The sequence below is a fragment of the Carassius gibelio genome, chromosome A6 (assembly GCF_023724105.1).
Source record: "Carassius gibelio isolate Cgi1373 ecotype wild population from Czech Republic chromosome A6, carGib1.2-hapl.c, whole genome shotgun sequence".
Classification (NCBI taxonomy): Eukaryota; Metazoa; Chordata; class Actinopteri; order Cypriniformes; family Cyprinidae; genus Carassius; species Carassius gibelio.
The window spans coordinates 27,847,792-27,862,264 of NC_068376.1; positions in this window are offsets into that span (position 1 = coordinate 27,847,792).

Here is a 14,473-nt window from a genome sequence, read left to right on the forward strand (position 1 = left end):
TGACACATACTGAGTGGAGAAAATAAAAGCTCTCTGTTGAAATATATTGTAAAAATCTTCTACACATTGATGCATGGGTTGGTCTCAAACCGACAACCATTGATACTTCTATTGATTGCCTACAGAGTCATGTAATGTTTTGTAAGTAGATGTGATCTTTTCTACTTAGGAAAAGTGAATTCAAAAATCTAACTTTTTGTCCAAAGTTGTTCCAAACCCATATTATTATTTTTTCTCTCTTTGTAGAACACAGAAGGTGTTTTTAGATAATAGTGTATACTCTTGCAGTAAAATGAATGTTCTATTTTTGTAAGAATAAAAAGAACTAAATGAATCATTCAAAAGTGATTCACTAATGATGGATTCATTGGAGAATCACATCCCGCAATCTAAAATTACTTTTCACAGAATCTTTCTCAAGTTGTAAAATTGGGATTTTATGGACAAGAATTTCAGTAGTGATTGATTTGATTTGCAGCTCATCAGCATGTACGCCTTCAGACATTTTAGTTCAACGTTTTAAGGGTTAGAGCAAATTTTCCTTTCAGAAATGTCATTACTCTATTCAGTCTTACTCTCACTCACTAGATGTCTGTGATACAGTACATACTGGATTGTGTCCCAATATGAGCTCTGGTTTCTCAATTTGGACTCCAAGCCGATACTCCTAATTGAGTGCGACATGTTAACGAGTGCTCATCAGTTACGTCCTTACTTGGTCAGTCTGCTTAATAGAGCTTAGCTCACTGTGCTGGAAAAGTCATTGACTTTCCCCTTGACGACTGGCCAGATGAAGAGGTTTTCCTAGACTGTCCGTTAATGAGCAGACAGTAATTATCACAGCATCCTGAGTGAGTCAGATACGTCCATTCAGCCAAACTCATTCATTAGGCCTGACATTTCTCAGAATTGCATGCTTATATCCTGCAATTCTGACTTTATAACATGCATTTGCTTGTTATAAAGTCAGAAATGTGAGATATTAACAAGTAATTGTAAGAAAATCAGCCTTTGTAAGTATTTTTGCTTTATAATTCTTAATTGTAACTTAATATCTCACAATTCTGAGAAAAGAAGGCAGAATTGCGAGATGTAAACTATAAAATGCATGAAAAAAGGTAGAATGTTTAGATAAAAAGTTGCAATTATCTTTATTCAACAAAGTTCGTTTTACATGTTCCACCAAATATTGACAAATGTAAAGTGATCAAATATATTTCATATATGAAATACAATCATTTTGAACATTATATGTATCTTTTTATCATTTAAGTGTACAAAAAGTATGCTTTTATTATCATTCTTTAATAGAAATGCCACTCCCGCAACGTTCTTTTTGTATTTTATCTCAGATTTGACTTTTTAATAGGACAGCTTCACAGACAAATATGCAAAATGTCTGCTGCAAATGACAGTTTAAGCAGGACTCATGGGTAAATGTATCATTCTTTACATAACACACTTCAAACAGCTTATTCCTCATAAAAAGTGATCATCCCTTAAACTGCATTTCATATTTAAAACACATCACACACACAAAGTGTCTTTGTTCTAAAAAAAGGCCCCAATCCCTGATGTTATTTACTGTTTTCTGGCATTATAGTGACTAATCTTCTTCTCGAAAGCAGTATCCGGTCATTGTCTAACGATGTGCTAAAGAGGTTTTTAGTGGCTTTTCAGCGTCACAAAGGGGTTTTTAAGTACTTAAAAGGATAGTTAATCTTTTAAGTGTGTTTGACAAGTGCATTAGGGTCCCTTGGCCTGTGTTCTGCTCTTATTCACAGCCTTGCTGTCTGTTTTTTGGCATTCAGACCCACTGACCCAGAAAGCAAAGCCCTATTGTTTTTAAGCCTTCTCTATCTCACAATAGGGATGGTATTGCACAGGGAATAGGACTGCAGAGCCCTGATCTTTTATGTTTTTTAAACACAATGGTTGCTTTTAATGGATGATAGTGTTAAGTCATGCAAGTGCAATTTCAGTTCATTGGAAGGTGGATTCAACCATGAGAAGCTGAGAAAAACTTTGGAAAAAGTTACAGAGGATTGCATGTAAGCTGGATCCCAAACTTTTCATTACTGTATTCCATCAGCACAAACTCTGAGCTGCAAAATCATGCTTAACAACAGATTAAATGCCGTAGGTTATGTCTCAGACACACATTCACACTCATATCATTACACATTCGCGTGTTTGTTACTGTCAGGGCCACGATCGTAAATCTGGCAGTATGTCAGTTAGAGGTGGCTGGAAAATTAAGGATGTTATGGATGGGAAGCTCTTGTGCACTTACACACACTCACACACCCTTGAGATGGCAGTTGAGCGATTTTCAAAGAGTAGCAAAGCTGTCTGTCTCTCCTCTGTATGTCCTTGTCCATTTTGTTCCATCCTGCCGTCTGTCAAAAAGAGCCCTCCCATGGAGACTGACACACTCTCACAAGTATGAGATACACACACACACACACACACACACACACACACACACACACACACGCACGCACTCACGCACTCACGCACACACACACACACACACACACACACAGAACAATGTGTTTCACTCTCTTGCAATACTTTTTTTTTTGTTCTGATAGTTCTTTTTGAGTCATTATCAATAGAGTGCTAAAGTCTTACAAATGCAATAGGCCCCCTGTTTGTGATATGTATATTGCATACATTGGATACAGAACAGCTGTACGTTGTTTACAAATAGTATGAGTAGTATTGTGATATAACTCATAGTTTTGTGTTATGAACAGTATGGTAACCTACAACAATCTTTTTACATTACCAACAAACTCACTCTCTAAAAGAGCATGCTAATATCAACACATGCTACTTATTAACACCTCAAAATAATCTGGATCTATCAGTATGGAGCTGGAGACATGGTTGACTTTGATTGACTGCACATTTTCAAACATTTGTTACTGGTGAAGTGTGCATTGACGCTACCTGTTTTTTGATGGATTACGCCTTTCATTCATAGACTTGATGCAAGTTTTGTAACAAATTTGAATAAAATGCTGTTTTCAAAGAGTGTTGAATTTGCCAATTACTATACGACAGAAACAAAACAGATCACCTTATATGAGATTGCATTTCGAATATGCTTGGATATTTCGACTGATATATATAAATATATAACAAACAACATGAAGTTGAACTTTTCTGAATTGTATGATTCAGTGATTTTAAACAAATGGGTAGATTAAAGATTAAAAATGATTTAAATAATTAATAAAGATAGTCACTTGTTTTATTCTTGACTAAATCTGTTTGAACAAATCAGCTGATTAAATGGTTCAATGACTCACTTATAAAAACACTTTTATAACACTTTCCTAAATGAAGTTGTGCTTTGAATTAATCAGTTGAAAGAAAGATTCAGTCATAAGACTTGCGATCTTTCACCACCTACAGGGCAATTGATGTAACCTACAGCACAGAACGAGTAACTGGGAAAAGTAACTTGTTAAACTGTTTATGGAAATGACTCTTTGTGGCATGAACTGTTTGTGATCCAAATCTTATTTAAAGTTTTTTTTGCACACAATTACAGAAGGACATTATGTAGTTTTTTCGTTTATTGCAAAGTTGAACCACAGTTTGACATTTTAGAGCCACAAGAATTACCTGTAGGAGTAACAGAACATGACAATTTGGAGTGTCGTTTCGTCGCTCTTTTTGTTTAATCCTCATCTTCTTTTGCTCCTTCACAATGCTCTTTTTTTCAGGACTGTCTCTTCTGCTTCTCTCAGCACTTGTCCTCTGCTGGAGACAAACAGCACAACAAAAACCTTCTGCCTCCCGCTACTTCCCCTCTCATCTCATCATTTTCTCCCTCTCATCTTGGTATTTTGTCATGAGCTGCAGTCTGAATCAAATCCTCCAATTGCCCCATCTGCATCAGAAAGGAGGACTGAAGATGATCTGTGAAACAAAACCGTTTCGGATACAACAAGTGCTCAACATCTTGATCAAATATTTCTTTGTCCCTTGCTGAAGACATGTTTACCATCCAGAAAAATTAGGAAACTGTAAAATAGATTTGGACTTTTTCTATATTATATGTGAGTTGTACTTTTCTGTACAACTCACCAAATTGGATTACTTGGGTGTTGTTATCGGTTGCCAAGGTGTTGCTAGGGTGTTTTGTGTGGTTGCTGAGGTGTTCTGAGTGTTTTTTAAATGTGTACTGAGGTGCTACATGTTTCTACTGTATTTACTTGGGTCTTTGTGGTTGCCAAGCTGTTGCTTTGCAGTTACTGTGGTGTTCTGAGCAGTTTTAACATGTTACTTTGTAGTTGCTAAGACTTAAAAAAAACAGCAGGTTGCTATGCAGTTACTAGGGTGTAATCTGTGGTTGGCACGCTTTCCTTTGCTTTTAAATAGTTTGTAAATGCCTTTGCGCATTTTACTTTCACTTTTGAATTAGCTGCAATTCACTTTCTTTGCATTTGCCTTGTGTGTTTTTGGTGATTACTTACTGGCCCAGGTCAAAATCCATTCATATGGTGCTGAATTAAGTTAAATGTTGAAGTCATGTTTGAGTTTGTAGTTTATTCAAATCTCTAACACAAAGTATAAGCAATAAGAATAGCGCCGCTTGTCTTACAAAGCAGTCAAGGCCATTTCTTTAGCCTTTTTAAATGAGCAGTGTGATGCAGAATATATCATTCAAAGTTTCTTTGATGAGATAAATTAAATCTGCCAGGACCTTATCCATTGTGAGATTTCATGCAGCATCCTTATGCTACCAATCTTGAAGCTCGTAAAGAAATTGTGTTATTTCAGAGAAAAATGTTTAAAGAAAAACTTGCACATTGTTCAGTCAATGAAGTAATTATTTATGAGTTATTCGGGGTGAGAAATGTCATGCACTTCCCCACAAATTTGTTCATTGAGCAAATAATAAATTATTGAACGTGCAATTTTCTAGCCAGCTATATAAAGCAGTATGACATCTGAAGAACAATACAGAAACTTGGCGTAAAACATGATCATGTACCTTTTTTTTTTAATTAACTGGATTATTTGAAGGGGGAGACAGCAAGTCTTTTGATAATGTGACTTTGGGCACTCTGCACCTGTAGAGAAGTGACTCTTCAGTGACACTGTCCTCTGTAGACAACAACTTGCTGCAATATGACCTTCGGGCTCCTGAACACAATTTTATAGTAGTAATCATGAGCTAGAAGGGTGCTATCAAAAAGTTTTAACTTCACTTTGCAGGATTTGAGAGGCACACTTGAGCCTATATATTTTGTACTTTACGTCTCACAAGGATAACGACTGATTTTATTACGGCTACTTTTTTAAAGCGAATATCCTTGATGACATATGCAGCCTACAAATGTGAGCTCTGGAAGATGCAGTCTCCGAAATGAGACTCAGCTTATTTGTGTTATTTACACAGGTATTTATTGCTGCTTTTTTTCAGTGAACTCCGCAGGTTCATACTGAAAGAGGTTCTTAGATAACATCTAAACAGACAGCTTTAATATGAAACAAGTAGAATGCATAGAGGCAAGCAAAAATGCTCTGAAAAGTGTTTGGCCTGATGCCTCCCGACTCTTTGACTTTATCAGCAGCTCTAGCCTGTCTAGCTCCACTCGTCCACCATTCCCTCCTTTATCAGTCACTTCTTCTCAGGTGGTCAGATTCACCAGCAAACACATGATCTAACTACGCCACTGCTGCTCCTACTTCCTGACAGTGATAGAGCCCTGGGATGATCCATGAGCGATGGCTGGCCAAGGTGCAGAGAAATGGAAAAACAGCTGTAAAAGGAATACAAGTGCATCTAAAAAAAAAATTATATCATGGAAAAGTTATTTATTTTTTTGTAATTTAATTCAAATCAGCAAACATTCTAGAACATCCCATGCATTGCTAATCTGTTCTGATTGGATGTTAGTATGCTGCTAGAGTGTTCTAAATGGTTGCTAAGGTGTTACTATGTGGTTCTTAGAGGATTACTAGGTTGTTGCTAGGGTATTCTGGGTTGATGCTTGGACATCGTTATGTGGCTGATAATCAATGGATATTAGTGCATTGCTATGCAGTTTTATAGAAAGTTATGAGTGGTTGTTATGGTGTATCCAAGTAGCTGTTAGCATGAACACTTATCTTGAACATCGCTATACTTGGCTGATCTTATCTGAGTGGATATTATTATTTTGCTATGTGGTTGCTTAAGTGTTTTGAATGGTTGCTAGATTATTACTATGTGGTTTCCAGGGCATTGCTAGGTATTCTGGATGAAAGCTAAGACACCTGGGTCATGTGACTGATAAAGAGTGCTATGGTGTTGCTAGGTAGTTGCTTACTTATTCTGGTTAGATGCTAGGGCATTGCTACATGGTTGCTAATGTGTTCTGAGTTTATTTTAGTGTGTTGCTATGTAGTTGCTATAAAGTGTTTTGTATAATTTCTCTTGGATCTCTGGTGTGCATCCTTCCGTTTTGGAGTGTGTCCTGATTTTTAATAGTAATACTCACTTTAGCAAACGATCATAACTGAGACACAGGGAGAGCAGGAAAGAAGTGCTAATTACATTTTCCTCTCACTCGGGATGTCTGATAAAATTAAATGCAGCCGGCAACTGTCACCTGTAGGCTGATTTGTGGATGATTTCACAGACATGGTTTGATGCTTTACATCTGACAGACTACCGCCTCTGTAAAAACAATTCTACACTTAAACTCATAGCATGCCTGTTGTTTCTCAAATTTGAATGCCAGCCCCCTCAAATCTGCATTTTCATGCCTTATTTAACACAGCATGCTAACGAGAGGAATAACTCATCAAGAGGATTTGGAATGGCAGAAAGGAAGAAGGAAAAAGGCATTGGAATGATTCATGTTTCAGTCTGATTTGTGAAGGTCACTGAAAGTGTGAGGTGATTGTGTATGTAAAAAATCACCCTGGGAATTTCTCAACAGTTTCTTCTTGACATTAATGAAACTGAAGAGAGCCAAAGGAGACTCTCGTTTAACTCTTTCCCTGCCGGCATTTTTTTAAGTTGCCTGTCACCACCAGCATTTTTGATCATATTCAAAACATTTTGAACAAAAAGTTGAGAAAATTGCATTTTTGTCAAAGACTACATTCAGATTGGATACAGAATGATAATCAAAACATAGATGGAGTAGATTGCTTCCATCAACACCCCCAAAGCTTCAAAGTCTTAAACCACAAGTCGACATTTCATTCTGTAATGTTAGGCAGTTTTGATTTATATGCTGTTTGCTATTAAATGTTTGATGATCACATTATTTTACATATGCATCTGCTTACATATGTGATAATTTGTTTCTGCTGTTTCTTTACCATGTTTTGATCTGTTGATTCTGTACTCTTTTAGAATATGTGTAATAGCACCCCTACCATATAACATTGAAAACATGGAAAGCCAGAAAGTTTTGTCAAGATTAATAAATAACAAAAAGTCCTGTTTATGGCGGGAAAGAGTTAAGCAGATATTTCTCTTTCATAATCACTGACATTCACAATATGATGTAGTTTTTTTTGTAGAATTGTTACACACACACACACACACACACACACACACACACACATGCATGCATCTATATTTTGTCTGAATTTTTGACAGTGAGCTACGAACACAAACCCACAAGATGTCTTATTTATTTTTTGCTCTCTTACATGACCAATCAAAGAAGACAGGAAATTACCCTTCACCTAAAGCCACTTCTGTTTCGTACACAATACTATCTGTCCTGTGTTTCTTGTGATGGAGTGCTCTCTAAATACATGGGTGTCTTTGTGTAAAGCTGTCTGTCAGCCAGTGAGTGTTACACGTGTGTATGTGTTTGTGGGGGCTTCTGGATTGAAGCTCCTATCTCTGCTGTGCAGCTGTGAAGCAGGTAGTAGGGACACATCTACAGCCTGTAAATATATCACACACACACACACACACACACACAAGCATTGCCAAACCAGATTAACACCCAAATAAATCACCTTCAGAGATGTTCTGCTGAACATAAAGTAGAGGATCAGGCTAAAAAAAAACCTCTCCTACTGTCCTCAACATCTTGGTTCTCTTCTCTCGATAAGTTCAATTTGGTTACTATGGGATGATTTATTTTCATTAGCTAGTGTATAGGTATATTTTTAGATGTTTTGAGGGTTTTTGCAATCTCTTTAGAGCAACTAAAATTTAAGTGCTGTATTCAGTGGTTGTGATTTTAGTAGCCTTCCACATGTAAAAACTGTATTATCAGATCAGCTCCTTAACCCTTTAGTTCACTAGATTCCCACCATATGAACTAAAAATAAATAAATACAATTAAATAAATGAAAACGAGTCGATTTTTACAAAGCAAATCTTTCTAAAAAGCGAGGTATGCTCTGATTGGGCAGCTATTCAGTGCGTTGTGATTGGCTGAACGCATCAATCATGTGACGGAAATGTTGCCCCCTCATCATACTGTGATGCCGTGTCCTTGCGCGACGAGACAGAACAAATAAAACCCATTACAAATAAGGCATTTGTTGCATCCAGTGCGGACATAATTACTTATTATAATGACTTTTAATCTAATTTTACTCATTGCGTTGCGTATCATGCCATGTAAACATAAAACCATGTCTGCATTTGTGTTTGGAGAAACACTGCCCAAAACTTGCGTTTGAATCATCAGTGGTATAAAAAAATTTTATATGAAAAGGTACGTACAGGCTGTGAGTCAGAAGAGCCAGACTGTCCTTGCAAAGTTGGAATTGCCCCACTTTATAGAAACAACCTTTGTGCCACGGATGCATTGAAGGCTACTCTTCCAGGTTCAGGAAACAGTCCTCAGTACACATCTGAATATTTGGGTTGAACTGTTCTGGAACAGTGCTGTAAATACAACTTAACTGATTTTTACTTGTGTCATCTCTAGGAGGGCCAAACAAAGTTTCACAATGAAACACACAGCATCTCCACGACATGATGACAGCGGCAGCAACAATACTGCAGCGAGAATCAAAGTTACGCCTACTTTATCATTTTTTTTTTTTTACTTTTGCACAGTAATGTGTGTGTGTGTGTGTGTGTGTGTGTGTGTATATATATATATATATATATATATATATATATATATATATATATATATATATATATATATATATAAATACATACAGTACACACAGCCACACACACACCCACACATAGCATACATAGTTTTTCTCTCAATTTTCGATATCACTTTTCATTTTGTGAGTTTTATCTAATATCCCTTTAACTTATAAATAAATAAATAAAATAATGAGATCACCCACCAGGAAGTGACATCATTTTGAAATCAACAGCACAAACATTAATATTAGCAATGCATTTTTTTAAAATTCTCATTCCCAGAGTACGCAATATACAGTATAAGCTCTTTATTTATTCAAGTTACTGTAAACTCAGCTAAAATCAAGTTACAGTTAATAAACTATAAATGCCATAAAACAATCCCAAAGTCTCATAATAAAGTGGTTTTATTCATTCCACATCATGTGGGGGCTTTTGTGCTGTAAAGCAGCATGTTTGGCAAATGCGTTACTTATTTGCCAAGCTCATGGCACGCTCATATTTTCCCATTTATTGTTTTCCTTTACAAATCCGCATGAATTTAAAACCTGTGTAAATGCTGCAGCTTGTGTTTTCGAGTGAAGAAATGTTTCTGAGGAATTTCCAGCAGCAGTTCCTGATGTAATTACATTTTCTGCTTTTTTAATTGTAAAACTATGTATGACAGTTCAGTATTCTTGGCTAACATCTGTGTTGTACATGGCTTCAGTGTTTTAAAATGGCTTATTAGCAAATGTACTGTTACATTAAAACATCCACAGAGTCTTTGAAAGAAGCTATTTGTTACTGGGAACCAGAATATGATAAAACCTGTATATGTTTTATTATTTTAAACCTTTACATTACTGTCACCATAAAGGAACTACAACATTATGTGGGCAAAATCATATTTTTTCCCTTTTCATGACCATAGCTGTGTATTCAGACAAAGTAATTGTAAATGTTTTACTGCCAAAGGTTTTGGAGCATAAAGGTTTTCTAATGCTGATTTGCTAATGGAAGTATGCAACTCACATCCAACTTCTGGAATTCAGTAGCATGCTCTTGCTCCGTATTTTTCACTGTAATGGAGACCTAGAACATTACAGTTTAATTCAGGGTCACATAATTTTCAGACTCAAGCTTCATATGTCTAATTCAACTAATTACTGCACCAAAATTACATTTCAACCATGCACAACTGATCACTTGGCTCTCTTTGAGTAAAGAATTGTAATTTTCAACTCATTTTTATGGTCGAGAGGTTAGTTAGTGAATGTGCTGTGGCCAACTGATAAATTATGCTTTCCTAAATTAGATGTTTTAAAAATTGCTTTAGGAAAATAGGCTCTTATTTCATACCCGAGCACAGATGGTGTCAGACAGAATGAGAACTGGAAAATAAAACGACTCACAGTGGAATTAAATATGCCAGAGAGTGCTGGTATTTAGTAGCTGGTTTGATCACACTGTACATTACAAAATGCTGCACTTTTTTTTATTGAATATATGCACCTCTGCCAGACTATATACAGGTATTTTATATATACAGCATGAATTCGAAAATAGTCATTCTGTTTGGTGCAACAGTAGTTCAGCTTGAAATGCTATTGTAAAATAGTAAAAAAATACCATGGTATGAACATTAGACTGCAATCATATTTGAACATCAGTATATGAATACAAATCCGATTCCAAAAAAGTTGGGACACTGTTCAAATTGTGAGTAAAAAAGGAATGGAATAATTTACAAATCTCATAAACTTATTTTGAATATATTGAAATGTCATGCCAAATATTGGCTCATTTTGGATTTCATGAGAGCTACACATTCCACAAAACAGGTAGCAATAAGACGCTGAAAAAGTTAAATGTGCATATAAGGAACAGCTGGAGGACCAATTTGCAACATATTATGTCAATTGGCAACATGATTTGGTATAAAAAGTGTCTCTCAGAAGTCAAGAAGGGCAGAGGATCACCAATTCCCCTAATGCTTCGGCGAAAAATAGTGGAACAATATCAGAAAGGAGTTTCTCAGAGAAAAATTGCAAAGAGTTTGAAGTTATCATCATCTACAATGTATAATATCATTCAAAGATTGATATCTATATGTTGTATTCTGAATAAAATATTGAAAATTGAAATTTCAACATCATTGCATTCAGTTTTTATTCAAAATTTGTACAGTGTCCCAACTTTAATGGAATCAGGTTTGTACCATTTTTTTGTTTAGTTTTTTTCGGACAAGGTAGTATCTCAATCACGTACAGTAGTTCATTACTTTAATGTTATCATGAGTATCAGAAGTGCATAGTATTACCATGGTCCCAAGTCCCAAAAAAATGCAATTTTTTGGAGGGAGTGAAAGATATTCTACCTTTCAACAGATTGAGTGTGCTTCTAAATACAGCACGTTATTTTCAGATAAACTGCTTTTCTAGAAGCTTTTGATCATTTGAATGCAATAAGACGCTAGGCTCAGGTGAGGCTGTAGTGAGAAAAAAAATCAAACAAAAGGGAGAAATTTAACATAGATTGGTTACCACAAATTCCTTTTTGTTTGTAAATACAAATGCTGATATCACAGTATTAAAAAGGCATTGAGGTTTAACACGATTTGTGATTTAAAAATGAAATAAAGCCCAAGCAAGTGCTGCTTTATTGCAGAGAGGAAATTGTGCTCTCCTATCCCCTCGCAGTTCATTTGCAGTCATTCTGCACAAAATCAATTTTCAATTTCCTCCATGAGAAAGCACCTTGCTGCATGCGGCAACAGCTATACTGTTTGTGCTTCGTTAGCCTAGCCCTACATTGGTTTTTCTTTTCTTTCTTTCTTTTCTTTTCTTTTTTTTTAAAGATTGTGTACTTTAAGAGCAATTTTGAAATTTTTCAAAGCTAACGTTGCGTTACTTAAGTTAATGTCCACTGGGTGATGTTTCACATGGGTTCTGAATTTCCATTAGTTAGCTAATGTTTTAGCCTGGAGTGCAATATACTAGCATTTACTGCTAACTGTGTTTTGTGTCTTTAGTTGGGGTGTTTATTGAAAGTGAGAATCAATGACTGTGACAGGAATTGTTCTAATCTAATTTGACAGTGTAACATAAGCATGCAAATAAGCATGGTAAATAAGTAAGTAGTGACTTAGAAGTGACTTGCAGCATATTTATTAAATGTAGCAACTCAAAGAATCAGTTGAAAGTCATCATCTTAAAATGAAAGATAAAACTACTGTATCTATTAGCATTGCTGTTCATCTCAATGGCTCATATTTGATAAATGTCATGTGATGTCATGATCACAGTACAGTATGTGAAAATGCTTTACAGTGGACAATGTTTAAATATTTATTAAATTTTTATATAAAGCAAACAATGTATTTATTAATATAAATGTATTTATATATATTGTAAGTGGGAATATATATAGAATCATTTAAAAATACAGAAACAGAATTCATTCAGACACTACAGAAATAATGGGGTAAAAATCAAATAAAAAAAATAACAAACTTAAGGAATGTTCTGGTTTCAGTTCCACATTAATGCATTAATTATCTTTTCTATGTCTTCGCTCTTTATCTAAAGCACATTATATTCAAATTCACCCTCCCGATATTTGAAGAGCACAGTCAATTCAGTTAAAGCAAAGTGCCTTTGTTAGAGCCTCAAAAGCCACTGAATGCCTAAGTTTAATAATTCAATCTGATACATTTGTGGTTCAGTTGTACAATTAAACCCAGGTGATGTGCGCGGCTGAAGATCCCAGCCTTTGTGAGCATTTTCAAAAGGATCAGAGGATCAGTATAATGGGCTCTCGCTGACACAAGTCCTGTCAGATCTGACTTCTCAGCTCAGTATTAGCTCAGCCACACTGTTTCAAAGAGAAGCAGGACCTGGCATGTTTGATCAGTATGACCAGGAGCGAGGTCAGAGGATGTGAGGGACTTAAACCTTTAACAGCATGACTAAGCAGAAATTCAGAAAACATCCCTATTTTTACCTGTTTTACCTGTCATGCCTGTATTTTGACAGCAGCATATGGCTATTGTTGTACCATAATAATCTATTTAGTAAATACATGCATTAAAGATGACTGTCAATGAGGGAAAAGTATTTGGTCTGTGTTAAAAACAGACAGTTTTAATCATAGGTTTTCTATAAATAAATTTAGTAAATTTTTTGCATTGATAATTGCATGAAAATAATAGCATGTCATAACCATAAAATGGCATTAGATTTTTAGTCAACAAAAATAACATTTCAACTGATGAAAAATTTAGTGCAAAATTAAACCAAATGTTCAGACAATGTTTATATTCATAAAAAATATTTGAACATTTTTGCTTATAACCACAAACTTGCCTATATTAACCAGCCAAATCTTGACCACCCAATGGGCCATGTGTTGGCTTGTTAGCAATGGTCCAGTGGTTCCCTGCTGGTCGATTTATTCAAGGTCCTGTCATTTTATTATAAATTTGAATGCTTTGAAAACAGTTATGATACGTTTCATGCGTCTAAGAATTATTCAAACATTACGGTGTCACATAATCCTGTGATCAGACCCCCATCTCTGTTAGAAGTCCATTAATGAAGAAAAGCAAACAGTTAAACCATTTCACTTAAGAAATGGAACATAAACCTCACAAATACTCCTTTATCCAACTCAATCCCTAGGAGCCGGTGAGTTGAATAGTTTTCATGTTTCAAAATGCATTGTATAGCGCTTCCCAAACCCTTAATAACTGTGCAATCTTGCAAATTGCATCCAAAACGATTCTCTACGGATGGCGTTTCTTCTCGTAAATCCATTCAATCAGTGGAGCCTTTAGCTACTGTCTTTATAGAATACTAATGAAACTCAACTTAACATATAAATAAGAAACACAATGGCGACAAATCATAGGTGTTTGTCTATACATCAGCGCAGCACAACAACCCACTCACAGGTCTAGACGTTAGAAACAGCACACTGCGTGTTTTATTGCTGCATAATCACCTTCTTCTTCAGCTCTTACTGCTCGAACAGAGGTCGGTGCTTCGAAAGCTAATAAATATTTTGTTATGAAGCAAAAAGTTCAGGAACTTGGTAAAATAATCATTGGCATGCTGCAAAAAAAGTCAGTGATGCCTGTCTCATGAAAATACATGAATCCATCACAAGGATAAACTCGTCTTGTAGTGCCTTGGAGAATTGATGGTTTTACCTGCATAAATCCTGTCTGACATTCATAATTTATTATTTAAAACCTAGAATTTACAATTACAGCCTGTATAATGTTGTTTAAAATGTCTGCGTTCCTTCCTTAAAGCTGCTGAAATGAGGTAGATGTTAGCAGCCACCGGTATTTGGGAAAATATTTCAAATTCCAGCTTCCCAGGCTAGTCACTTTAGACC